Genomic DNA, 12,522 nt, shown 5'->3' with positions numbered 1-12,522 from the left:
ATGGTGGATACACAGGCCGAAAGAATTATAATGCAAGGTAAACTTCACACATTTTTGGGCCCCTCACTTTAGGTAGCTACATAGAGCTATCCATCCATATGAGAAGGACATGTGTACCACTGTGAATAGGGCCTGTTCAGTACCCCATCGTGGAGCTGTATATCCCCAGTCCCAGCCAACATTTTAGGTTGGATGTCCTGGAATCTGACATCTAAGCTCCTGTAGTTTACCAAGTGGGTTCTGTTTCCAGGCATGACTAATAAAAGCTATTCTATAGGGACAAGCTGTATAGAAAGAAGTTTAGCTGAGTCCAAGATGGGTGGAGTTCATCAAATGGAGTCATCTCACCAGTATTCTGAATCTGCCACCCACAGAGTACATGCATCCCTAGGCCGGTACATATTCAACCCAAAACAAATTTTTAAATTTGAATATAATTTAATAGGGTCTTTTAACCTTTTTGTAATTTGATTATGTAGTTCTCAATTATGACATTTTCCAATTACAACATTGGGTCCAAATGTCAAAATGTTAGACAAGCCTGAAAGTCACAAAGAGATAACCAACAACTCTTCAGGAACTAGAAAGTTATAGATGATCCATCCCATACAGAGCCCTTTGAACAGGCCTGATTAGCCAATGAGAAAGCTTGATGGTACTTGGAAGATGATGCTTGCTTAAGAGGGACTGAATATGAATTCCAGGCACACATGCTTCAGCCCCAAGTATGCCTCAAAATTGTATAAGAAAAATATTTACTTAGGTGAAAGTAATAATGATCTGGATTTAGCAAACTCTTTATGCCACACTTTTCATTCAAGAGTCCCTGGACAAGTTAGCCTTCACCTGAGAGAGCCTTTCATTTCTCCTCCAGGTGTGTGTACCTACCTATGATTTAACGTAATTTAATAGCTAACAAATGTAGTATGTTATGTGACATACACACATTCACTGGAAACATATAAGGATTATAAAGAATAAGAAACACTCACTGTGGTGCTGATGAAGAAAAAAATTGGGGGACTCAAGCAAACATTAGTAAAAGGCAAAAGATTTATGTGATCTGAAGAGAATCCAGAGTTTCAACTAACTGTTAAGAGGCAAAGAGAAGATGACTTAGTGACACAGAAAAGAATGACGTGGACCCTTTGGCTGAGCAGTGGTGTAAGTGTGCCCAGTAGATTATGGCCAACTTTGTCCAGCTGTATGAACAATGATAAGTATTTTTAGAAAAAAAAACCTGTTTCTTGTTTTCAAGGCTCTCGTGTAAATAGATATTTTAACTTTACAATGCTATATAAAAGTTGCTTACTGTAAGTGTTTGATTGATAGCTCACTAACCTTCCTTACCCCAAAATAGTATTTATTATGGTGCATGCATATTCCCAGCAAAATAGCACCTTACACCTAGACCTATATTTGCAAAACTTAAGGGGCTTTTGCAACCTGTACAATACACTAACAGATTTTTATTTTATTTAGTATTTATGTATGTAAGTGATTTGCCTGCATGTATAGTGCAACAGTACCCTGCAATTCCCATGGAGGCCAGAGGAGGAGTCTGACCCCCAGAAACTGGAGATATAGAAGGTTGCTACCTATGATTGGTGTACTGGTAATTGAATTAAGTCCTTTGCAGGAGCACTCAGTGTTCCTAAATGCTCAGGCATCTCTCCAGCTCTTTATAGTAATAGATTTAGACTTAATTTTAGGGAGTTGTGAGGCACCAGATAGAAGTGCTGGAAACCAAACTCAGACACCCCAAAATAATATTCTTAACTATGGAGGCATTCCCCCAGCCCCTCTGCTGTATTTATTTTTCTTTATTTTTGAGAACTGTACACATTCCTTCAATCCTACCATACTCTCCTTAACATTCCCTCTTCCCAACCTCATGTTTATTTTTGTTTGTTTGTTTTTTTGCTAACCCACTAATTCCAGTTATCTCTTCCGATATGTTCTCAGGTGTGGGGCCACCCACTGGAGCCTGGGAAACCTACCAGTGGCCACACCATGAATACAGAATGATTCTTCTTCCCAAAGCAGTTATCTGGTATAGTTCCTCAGTAAGGCATGGGGAAAGAAGATTATCTACCCCAGGCATGTCTGGATTTTTCTCAGCCCCATTTTTCCAGCTTAATATTTTTATTTGTAGAATTTAAATTTGGATATTTTTATATATGCCTATAGTGTAAAATTTAGGTACACAAATGTTCTTTGGTATGGGTCTCCCTTCCATGTATCTCATCAAATGAGACTGTCTACCCCACTCTCAGGAGGCATATATTCTGAAAGGTTCCAAGGGTATGGTTGGGTTTCTTTCCCATGCCTATGATGGGTATTTGTCTGTGATCAACTTATGTGGGACTTCTGCATGTTATCACTACTTCATCCCAGTTTTGAGAATTACCGTTGGATGTTTTTTGAGAAAGGTCTCAATATGAGGCCCATTTGGGGCTTAAGTCACTGTGTATCCTGGGTTGGCTTCAAAATGTTGATCTTCCTAGCTCCACTTTCCAGGTGTTTAGATTAGAGCCATGCACCAGGAAATTTGATGGAGTATCGTTATCAATGTATTTGGATATGTAGCTACTAGTTTATGAACAAGTAAATAAGTACTTTTTATGTACTATTATTTACAATGTGGATAAAAGGTATAAAAAGGGAGTTTCATAAGGAGTTTAATTCTTTATGACAGCATAGAAACACACTAGGCACAATGAAATCAAGACATGTCAGTAAAAATGATTTGGCATATTTGATATAAAACAAAATCTCAAGCATTGATGAAGACTACCTAGGACTTCACAGTGAGTCAATGGTGTACATGTCTTTGATGGCCCACAGACTTCTACTACTTCACTTTACTAAGATACAATCAATGTGGTGGCACAGGGTATCTGTCATGCAATACAGGCAGCATCTGTATAAATCTGATAATCACTGCATTCACCTCCCCTCCTCTACTGCAGTAATGTGGGGGTGTTCTCAAAGCCACTAGATAGAGCCTGTTTCCAACATCCTTCCTCCCGCCCTCCATGGAAACACATTAAGGAAGGAGGAACAAGGAAGAGTTTCCGTGGAAACCAGAGGAGTGTTAGGAAGACATCTTTCCCCGGATAAAGCAGCATATTTCCTGTTACTCCTAGTGCCCTGTTCCTTTCCTTACTGCGGCACTTTTGGGTAGGGAGATACATGACTGAAATTCCAACAGGATAAAGCTGAAAATGCAAGCACAGCCATGACCTCCCATTTCTTGTGCTATGGTGAATATACTGCTTCAAATACCAGGATGTACATGTGTTAATTAGTGCCACTTAAGAAGTGACCACATTTGGGTAACCTCACCTTGGCTCTGAAAGGGTCACCACTATGTTGTATTTTCATGAAAGCTTTCAAGGTATTGATTACAAAAAACCATTTGGAAGGAAAAAAAAAATACAATGACAAAACAAAAGACACATCATCTGTTCTTATCTGTCAAAGGATTCCTAAAAGCAAAATCCAGATGCTAATTACATATTTGACAAAGCAGCAACCAAGGCAAGGCATCCAAGCAAGGAAGATAGGTAATTGATCCAGCCAAATAAATTCTACATGCGTACATTTACCATAGTACATGGGCAGCACCAGAACAATAATAAATAAGTGATTCTGGAGAGATTGCTTAGGGGTTAAGAGAAGTTGCTGGTCTTCCCAAGGACCTGAGTTTGATTTTCAGCACCCAAGTCCAATGGCTCATAAATACCTGTTATATTCATCTCCAGGGAATTGTACACCCTGTTCTGGCTTCTGGGGGAGTTCACATGCATATGGAATTTTCACACACACACACACACACACACACACACACACACACACACACACAAAGAAAGAAGACACTAAAAGATTATCATATATTAAAAATAAGCCACATTGTAAGATCATACAAAACTTGAACTTTTATTGTTCTAATCAAAATATATTTGTGTAGATAAAAGACACTTGTCCTTACCAAGTCCCTCCACACACTGGATATCCTGCTGACTCATTGACTCACTTTAGGCATTCAAATGTGTATATAGGCACATACACACACACACACACACACACACACACACACACACACAAACAATCCAATTCACCATGACCTCCACTCTTTATTACAGTCATTTTGGATACCATATTTCTCCACTATAACTACAATAGTCATTAGAACTCCCACTATTCTACTCACAACCAGTCAAAAATTGGCAGATTGACATCACCATGTTTTTCAGAAGTACTTTAGACAATCCCACTACTGCTGTTACCCACAAATTACCACATGAGTTGAATATTAATTGTATCAATGACTTTCACTTCATTATATCCCCCAGTGCCAGAAAGACACCTAATAAAAACTCCCTCAGGGCTGGCCCCTCTGTGCAACATCCCCTGAACAATATTGATTGTGCATCTTTGTAGTCACTGCCCTGACACCCCAGGCACCATAAATAATCCACAACAATTGCCTTAGCTTTGAAAAACAGATGTGCACCAAGAAAACAACTGTGATGGCATGACATAACAGAACAAATTGGACAAAATGGAGGTAGTAAAACACACCCAACATACCACAGGGGTCCACAACTGAAACTAGGCTCACATAGCTTTTTGCTTTGTTCCCTCAGAGCCAAAGTGTGTGGGACTGGAATCCTCAGGTTATAACCAAATATTTCAACCCCTAAAATTTACAATTCCAAATGAGCAAGAATAATGCCCACATATGAGGGATGTCACCTGGGCACACTGACCTTGGTAGCTGCATTGTCCTGCTGACAATTCCTTAGGGGGAGGAAATAGTTAACTCTAAGATGCCACTCCTCTGAGCAGGTCCTGCTGTGTCAGGGATTCAGTACACTCCCCACCCTCAGCTTGTGAAAGTCAGCCAGTGCTGCATTCCTGAGACACTTGCCGGAATGCTCAAACATCCTCCCTGAACCAAAAGACCTAGGGTAGGAAAAAATGAACTCCAAGCTGCTGCCTAATGTGAAGGACTTCAGAAACCACCGTTAACCTGGGTTTAATCATCAAGGCTACCTATTTCCAATATACAGCCAGGAATAAATTCTTGCTTCCCATGGTGTCCTAGTAGGTATTAGTGACCACATTATTCTCATTTGTATTCACTCCTAGATCTCTCTATATATGACAGAGAAAGACTGCTTGAAAAATAAATTGACCCAAACTAAGTTGGTTCACATATTTAAGACACCTGAAACTCTGGATGGAGAAAATTTCTCTAAGTATAGAAGGTCATGTATTCATCAAATTTTACAAGGTTTGTTTTATTTGTATTTTGAAATTTCTAATTCTTTTAGACAGATTGTGAGAACCCATAATGAACATAAATACTGCTTTAATACAAGAAGTGAATTATTATTATGTTTGGAAAATTCATTATTACATTTAACATCATGGTAAATTAGATCCCTAAAAAGAGATGTAAAAACAAGAAAACAAAAATGAAAGTTGATCCTGTTGATTAAATTTGTATACTTTCCTTTTTTTTTTTTTTTTACTAATAATTAGTCATAGTTGAAACAGATTCACAAAAATAAGGACTTACAAACGATACTATTGAAAAAGGTAAACATTATTTTAGATGCAATAATATCTGTCTTCAGGTCAAAGACAATATATAGGAATGGGAATTGCATATAGTTTACAGAACTTCCTTGGACAATGGAATATCAGGCCGTGAACTATACAATAAAGGAAGGGAGGGATTTGCAAAAATAAAATAGTGGCTTTGAAAACAAATTTTAATTTTCTATCAATAAAGGGGACTGCCTCAAATAAGACACAATTTCTGGATTGGACTTCTACTCCAAGACACAGGTCAATCTCCATTGCTAACAAATGCAGCAACTACACATCCCTGGCCTCTGTCTCACCAGCTCCCTCTCTCCGCTAGTTGGGAGTGAGCTGCTGAAAACCTAACTTGTGGAGCCTGTGGAAATTTGGAGAAGGGGGAAAGAGCTGCTTCTGTGGCAGTCTAGTGAAGAATGACTGTTGTTTTCTTGGGGCAACTGTGTACAATTCCCTACAAGCTTCACATTAAAGCTTTGTCTCCCAAGTTGTCCAAATTTGTTCTCTACCCCAGTGCAACACATTCAGGTGCTAGCAATGTGCAATTGAATTCTTACAAAATAGGACTGAGAAGATAAGAATGCTCATGCTCTTACACATGCTGTACTTTGATGAGGACTTGGCTGCCCTCCACCTTGCCTTATCTATGGAAATTAAAGTCTCTCCATTTCTTCCACCTTTGGAGAAAGTTGAACATGCTTTGGGAAGGCACTGCCCTTTTCCATCCTCTGAATATTTTTCAAGCCTTATCCACTGAAGTCAAGAACAAATGAGGTGTTAACAAAATAGAAAACCAAACCAGACATTTATGTACCACCATCTTTAATGAATAAAGAATGAGGAATAAAGTATATTCAGAACAAACTGAACCAGTGTCCAATTTCATGGCAAAACTTCTTCCTTAAATGATCTGCTGCCACTGCTTTCCAACCCCAAGACATCCTAAGCCCAGCACATGCTACCTTAAGCAGAAGGATTTATAAGTACTTAGGAGAGTCCACTGTCTACACTGTATCATGCTGGGAAATGACATCCCAACATGAATTGGTGACTTATTTCCTTTGATTCATTTGAGAAAATGGTGATCGTAGACCATCCAGGTAAATCTTATCTACCGTATAGACTACTATTCATGCAGTAACCCTAAAATTTCCACCTGGATTACATCAGCCATCAATTCAGTGTATGATCCATCCAAACACAGCAACTCCTTCAAATTCTTCTGCAATCCCTCCCTCCTACTTATCACGCATATCTATTTGAGCACTCATGGGAAGTGTCACAGAATAATGAGGACAACACATTGCAGGACTGCTGAGGCCTGACTGTCCACAGTTTCCTAATCTGCTTCTCTAGATATGGTGAGCTTAACTGTAGAATTCTATTGTATGACCAGTGCACATATGCCAGCACAATCCTCAGTTTGCATGTCCACATTCTGCAAGAACACAGGGCCAGTGATCTATAGAAAGCTGGCATGAGATTCCATTCATGCAAAACCGTTGCCCCTAAGAAGAGACTTCACCTGCCACTGTCCACCTCAAATTAGTACCAATGTTTACCTATTTTTAAATGTGTAAAATGGTCAGGATCAATTTCTTGACTCAAACTATCTTCCCATCACTGGCTAAATAGACTTGATTTATTATTGCCTTGATTCTTCCCATTTGTCATATGAAAAGCAGGTTTGGTATTGGTAGTGTAACCAAATTTACAGTCTGTAAAATATATAAGGTATTTGAAACACTGTCCTGAAAACTTCCTGCAATATTGATATTATTTCATGGGAGTCTTTTCCCTTCTCCAACTGCTAACATTCTTGGTATAAATTGTGAAACATCAACCCCTAGTTTTAGTAATTGAAATTTAAATAACAAATTGGAATATCATTTAATTAGGAGTAATTCTTACTTTAAAAATATTATGAATTTAGTACCCTCACTAAAGTCTACAAGAGATTTTTTTTCTATTAAATCTGAATTCATTTCAGTTCTTACTAGTAATCAATAATGGCTAGAGTGATGGGATTTGAACACTTTCAAAACTTTACTAATGAGTAAGAAAATTAAATGTTTTTGACATAGCAGTATCATGTATGCAGAAGTAGTTTATACCATTAGGAGGCAGTGTATAAAATTAATGCCCCAAATCAGTAGCTCCCTTAACAGACATATTGATCAGTGCAACAGAATTGAGGACCCTGGCTAACTGATGAATGGATAATGAAGGTGTGGTACATACACAACCCAGTATTATTCATCTCCTTAAAAACTATGAAATTCACAGGTAAATGGTTGGAACTGGAGACAATCATTCTGACTGAGGTAACTCAGAGCCAGAAGACAAATGTCACGTGTTCTGTCTCATAGCTGGATGCTCGGTATGAAGTGTTAGATATACATGTATCAGTTTGAATATCCAGAGTGGTTAAGAAATTAAGGTCATTGTGGAGGGGCAGGTGGCTTTGTGGAAAGAGTGGTAGCATGCAGTGATATGAATGGAAGGTAGGAGAAATTTAGAGTTGAAAGGGTTAAATTTGATGGAAAGTTGGAGGGTAGTGCAGAGGAGGGAATATGGGGAGGGATAAGTAAAATTAAAGCAGCCAGCACACAAACTACTGTTTGTGCATGGTTAAGACCGTGGTAAATTCAGAGCATCCTGGGCCTTGCACATCCATGATGTCGGAATTGGGGCTCTGCACCAGGCAGCACTTGTTTCCTCTTCTCTTCTGAAGAGGGATAACAGAGATCATATTTCAGAGGCTTGATCTCCTAGGGAGGCCGTCAATGCCTAAAAGGAAAATGTGCTGTGATTTTAAGTACTACTAAGTTTGTGCTTAGTTTTTATTTCGTCTGAACACCTAGAAACCCGGAAGTGTGCGCTATGGTACAGAGAGAACTCAAAGAAAATCCCTGTAGTTCTAGTCTGAGTGTTGAACTCAGAGAGTTCAAATTTCCTCTCCCTTACCCCATTCTTTTTCTCCAACCTCTCAAATTCCAACCCTCTGGTCTTCCAGTTGTCATGGAGAGAGGGGCTCACATACAACTAGGAAAGTCAACAGCACAGAAGGAGAGTAGGAAACTAGACATCTTTCACCACTTGGAGGAGTTGTAGGTCCACCATGTGGGCAAACTGTGCTTGCTTTATTTCCCCCTTTGGTCTTTTTGAGATAGGGCCTCCCTGTTGCCCCAGCAGGCCTGGAACTCATCCTCCTTGTTTTTATTGGTGCTGCTGCTGCTGGATATTGAACCCAGGACTGCTCTTTGCCATTGTAAATCAGGTATTCTATGATGGAAATGTACCCCCATGCTCTTCATTGTTTTAAATTTTTTGTCTCTCTGTCCCATCACAACTCTCCTAGATATAACCAATGTCTTTGCTAGATGAATTAAAAAGAGAGTCCAAAGAAAACAAAACACGAGAAAGCCGTGAAAAGAGGGAGGTTTGCAAGGAGACCTACATAAATTTAAAATGAAATGTCCCACCCCTCTTTCCAAAAGCTCAATGGTGTATTTCATACTAATTATCTTACCAAACTGAGTATTGCTAAAGTATTACTCTGGCTGTAATCTATTGGACTGTGCCAGTGCAGCATGAAGGCATCTACAGAAAATACATGAATGAGTGGTTGTGGCTGTGTTTGGTAAAGTTTCTCTCTATACTTCGAATGAACTGTCCTTTTTGTAAGAGCCCTGCTAATCAATGTGAAGAATGCCCCACTCCTGTTGGCTTCTCATCCTCCTCCATCCCCTCTTTGATGATTAGGTTTCTCTACTTCTTCCTGTCTTGCTAGTAAACTTCAGTATTTCTGTTTTATGTACTTTTGTTACAACTGTAATATATATTTCTTTCAGAAAATTAAAATAGTCAATATTTCTAAAATGTATAAATTATTACAGAAAAATTAAAATATGTTGAAATAATAATTATGGTAGACATTAATGTCTTCATGTGTGGGATCCCTCTCTTTCTTTTACCTCCTTTCTTTAAATTTTTGAAATAAAGCCTGAAATGGAGCTAAAAATCAAAATACTGTTGAAATCAAAGAAAACCTCTATGACTTCAGCCAGTCTATGAACTATAGTGTTAGTTTTGAAGAGGAGAGAGATTATAGAGCTGTAGTAACAGGAACTAGCTTGCCTCTCAAACTCTGAATTTGTAAATCATACTTTTGTGGAACACTTCCAGCTACCTCTGTTTACATAAAATCTAGGATTAATTTCCAGCTTCACCTACAGGGTTGGGAAGTTGTCCTCAAGACCAAATGGCCCACATGAGTTTCAAATATTTAGTAAATGTCCTTTGATAATAGAACACAGCATGTTGACTTCTGAGTTGTGGAATATTTTTCAAAAGAAAGAAAGAAAAGAAAGAAAGAAAGAAAGAAAGAAAGTAAAAGAAAGAAAGGAAGGAAGGAAGAAAGGAAGGAAGGAAGGAAGGAGAGAAAGGAAGGAAAGAAATAAAATAACTATGACAATAGCAGAGGTTACCTAGTGCCAGGTACATTTTACAAAATTGTGTTATTAAAGCCTGGCCTAAGGTGAAGGTGTAGAGGGAGTCAGGATACATTTCAAAGCAAAATCTAGTACTTGTTTTAATCAAATGTGTGGAAGTTATTTGAAGGTAATTTTTTAAAAAATATTTTATTATTTTATTTTTTATTTTTATGTTTGCGTGTATTGCCTGCATGTAGGTAAGTACATCCATGTCTTGCAATGCCTGCAGAAGACAGAAGAGGCTGTCGAATCCAATGGAAATGGAATTAGAGACAGTTGTTAGCTGCCATGTAGGTTCTGGGATTTGAACCCGGGTCTTTGGAAAGAACATTCAATGTTCTTAACTGCTGAGCCATATTTCCAGCCCCTTGAAGGTAATTTTTGAAAATAGAAATATAAGTTCATATTTCCTAAAGCAGTCATGAGCCTCTGGGCAGTGTAACCTGTAACTGCTTTTAAGTCCTCTTGTATTAAAGGCATTACTTTTTTTGAATCAGAAAAAACAAAACAACAAAAAAAACAGAGATATAGAAAATATAAAGATAATATATGATTAAAACAGTAGTTCTTATATTTTAATGACATTTGCCTAGCAGGGTGGTGCATGCCTTTAATCCCAGTAATAGGGAGGGAGAGGCAGGCAGATCTCTGTGAGATGGAGGCCAGCTTCCTCCATATAGCCAGTTCCAGGCCACCTGGGCTACAGGGAGAACCTGTCAAAAAATAAGTAATGAAATGCAAGTTCAGTATTCCTCAAAAATATTTGACTATAAACACATCTGTAAACATAATAAAAATTAAAAACATTAACATTGAACAGTACCAAAACTATAGTTTTATTTTTATGATAATCCTTACACTTATGGAACTATATAAAGAGGGGGGAGTATGTTGTAGAATCAATAGTCTTTGTATTTTGGGACGGCAAATAAAGATTAAAATCATTTGAGGCTAATGTAAAGTTAGCGAAGAACCAAAACCATGATACTAAGAGGTGGAGCTTTGGGGTAAAAAGACCAAAGGGCCATTCCCAGCTGTAGACTAAGGGATCCAAGAGGGAGGGTGCCTCAAGCCTCCTCCTCAGCCCATGGGGAGCAGACACCACAGCCTGCTGCCAAGCACCCTCGGTGCCAGCTTCACAGTGCCTGCCTACCAGCTGCACTGAGAAATAACTTGGGAGCTGGAGGTGCAATGTCCTGAAATAGCAGGAAGGCTGTGGAGGGAATCATATCACTGCAGAGATTGAATGAATTGCACTCACTACTGTCACATTGTAAAATATTTTTTAAAAGAAGAACTCACCAAAGTTTTGACTTAAAAATTCCATTCAAGTCACGAACTATAGTGTGACTGAGGAGAAAAGGATGAATACTGCGGATAGCCAGATCCACAAGCAATTGATTGATGGATGATAAATGCAACAGTGCAAGTCAATGGAATTAATTTCAGAGTCAAATGTGAACTGTGTATTTGCTCATGTGCTTCTATATTCATGTTTGTAAATGAAAAATTTCAGTTTAATACCATTCATGAAAGTCTTCACCATCTGCATTAAGTATAGGAACTGGTAAGAATAGTAGACCTGCTAGGTGATTCTTCCTGGTTCTTTCCAGGGAATCACGAATTGCAATTCCTCTCCAGCAATTATGCATTATGTCCTAGTTTTAAAATAAATATACATGTAAGCAATACATGCATACACATAAAATAAAAATGATAAATAAAATATTAAAAATAAATATACATTAAAATTCTGTTGAATTTAATACAGTAATTTCATTTTCTTGAACCTACATCTTTAAAAAAACTTTTAATAAAGTTTTTAATAGGTTTTACCAACAATACTATGCGTCCCTAATCCCCAGCCCCAGTTTTGTTGAATACTATGATGCACTGTGTGAATAGTGATCACTGATACCCCCAAAGTATGCCATGGCGTTTATTTTTGAAATGCAATTTTAGGGAAAGAATGAGCCTGAGAACCAATGTACCAGGATACCTGGTATTAGACAGTGTACTCTAAACATGAAAGGGATGCTACACCTATGAGATCCTCACAATGTGGTTCCCTAAACAAGATCTGCAGAACAAGAACTGCAGTTGACTTGCCAATATGAATGGAAAAAATTTCACAGGGTTCCACTGCTAGATGAAGAGCTTAAAGCAATCAATGGATGCTGTGGCAGGGAGAATCAGTTTTCTCCAGGGACAAGCTCCCTGATAGGTCATGAAATTCCAAGTGTTTATCACTAAGAACATATATACACTAGCACCACTAAATGGACCCAGCACATTAATTGTACAAAAATGTATGTGTATATAACAGAAATAGTTGTAGAAGAGGACAAGCAAAGGAAGTGAATGGAGTGGATGTGGGACTATTTGGAGGGAGAGGAAGGGTGAAATTGATATA

Source organism: Nannospalax galili, unplaced genomic scaffold (assembly GCF_000622305.1).
Source record: "Nannospalax galili isolate Female #2095 unplaced genomic scaffold, S.galili_v1.0 scaffold275, whole genome shotgun sequence".
Classification (NCBI taxonomy): domain Eukaryota; kingdom Metazoa; phylum Chordata; class Mammalia; order Rodentia; family Spalacidae; genus Nannospalax; species Nannospalax galili.
The sequence above is the reverse complement of the archived record's forward strand: the minus strand, read 5'-3'. Positions refer to the sequence as shown.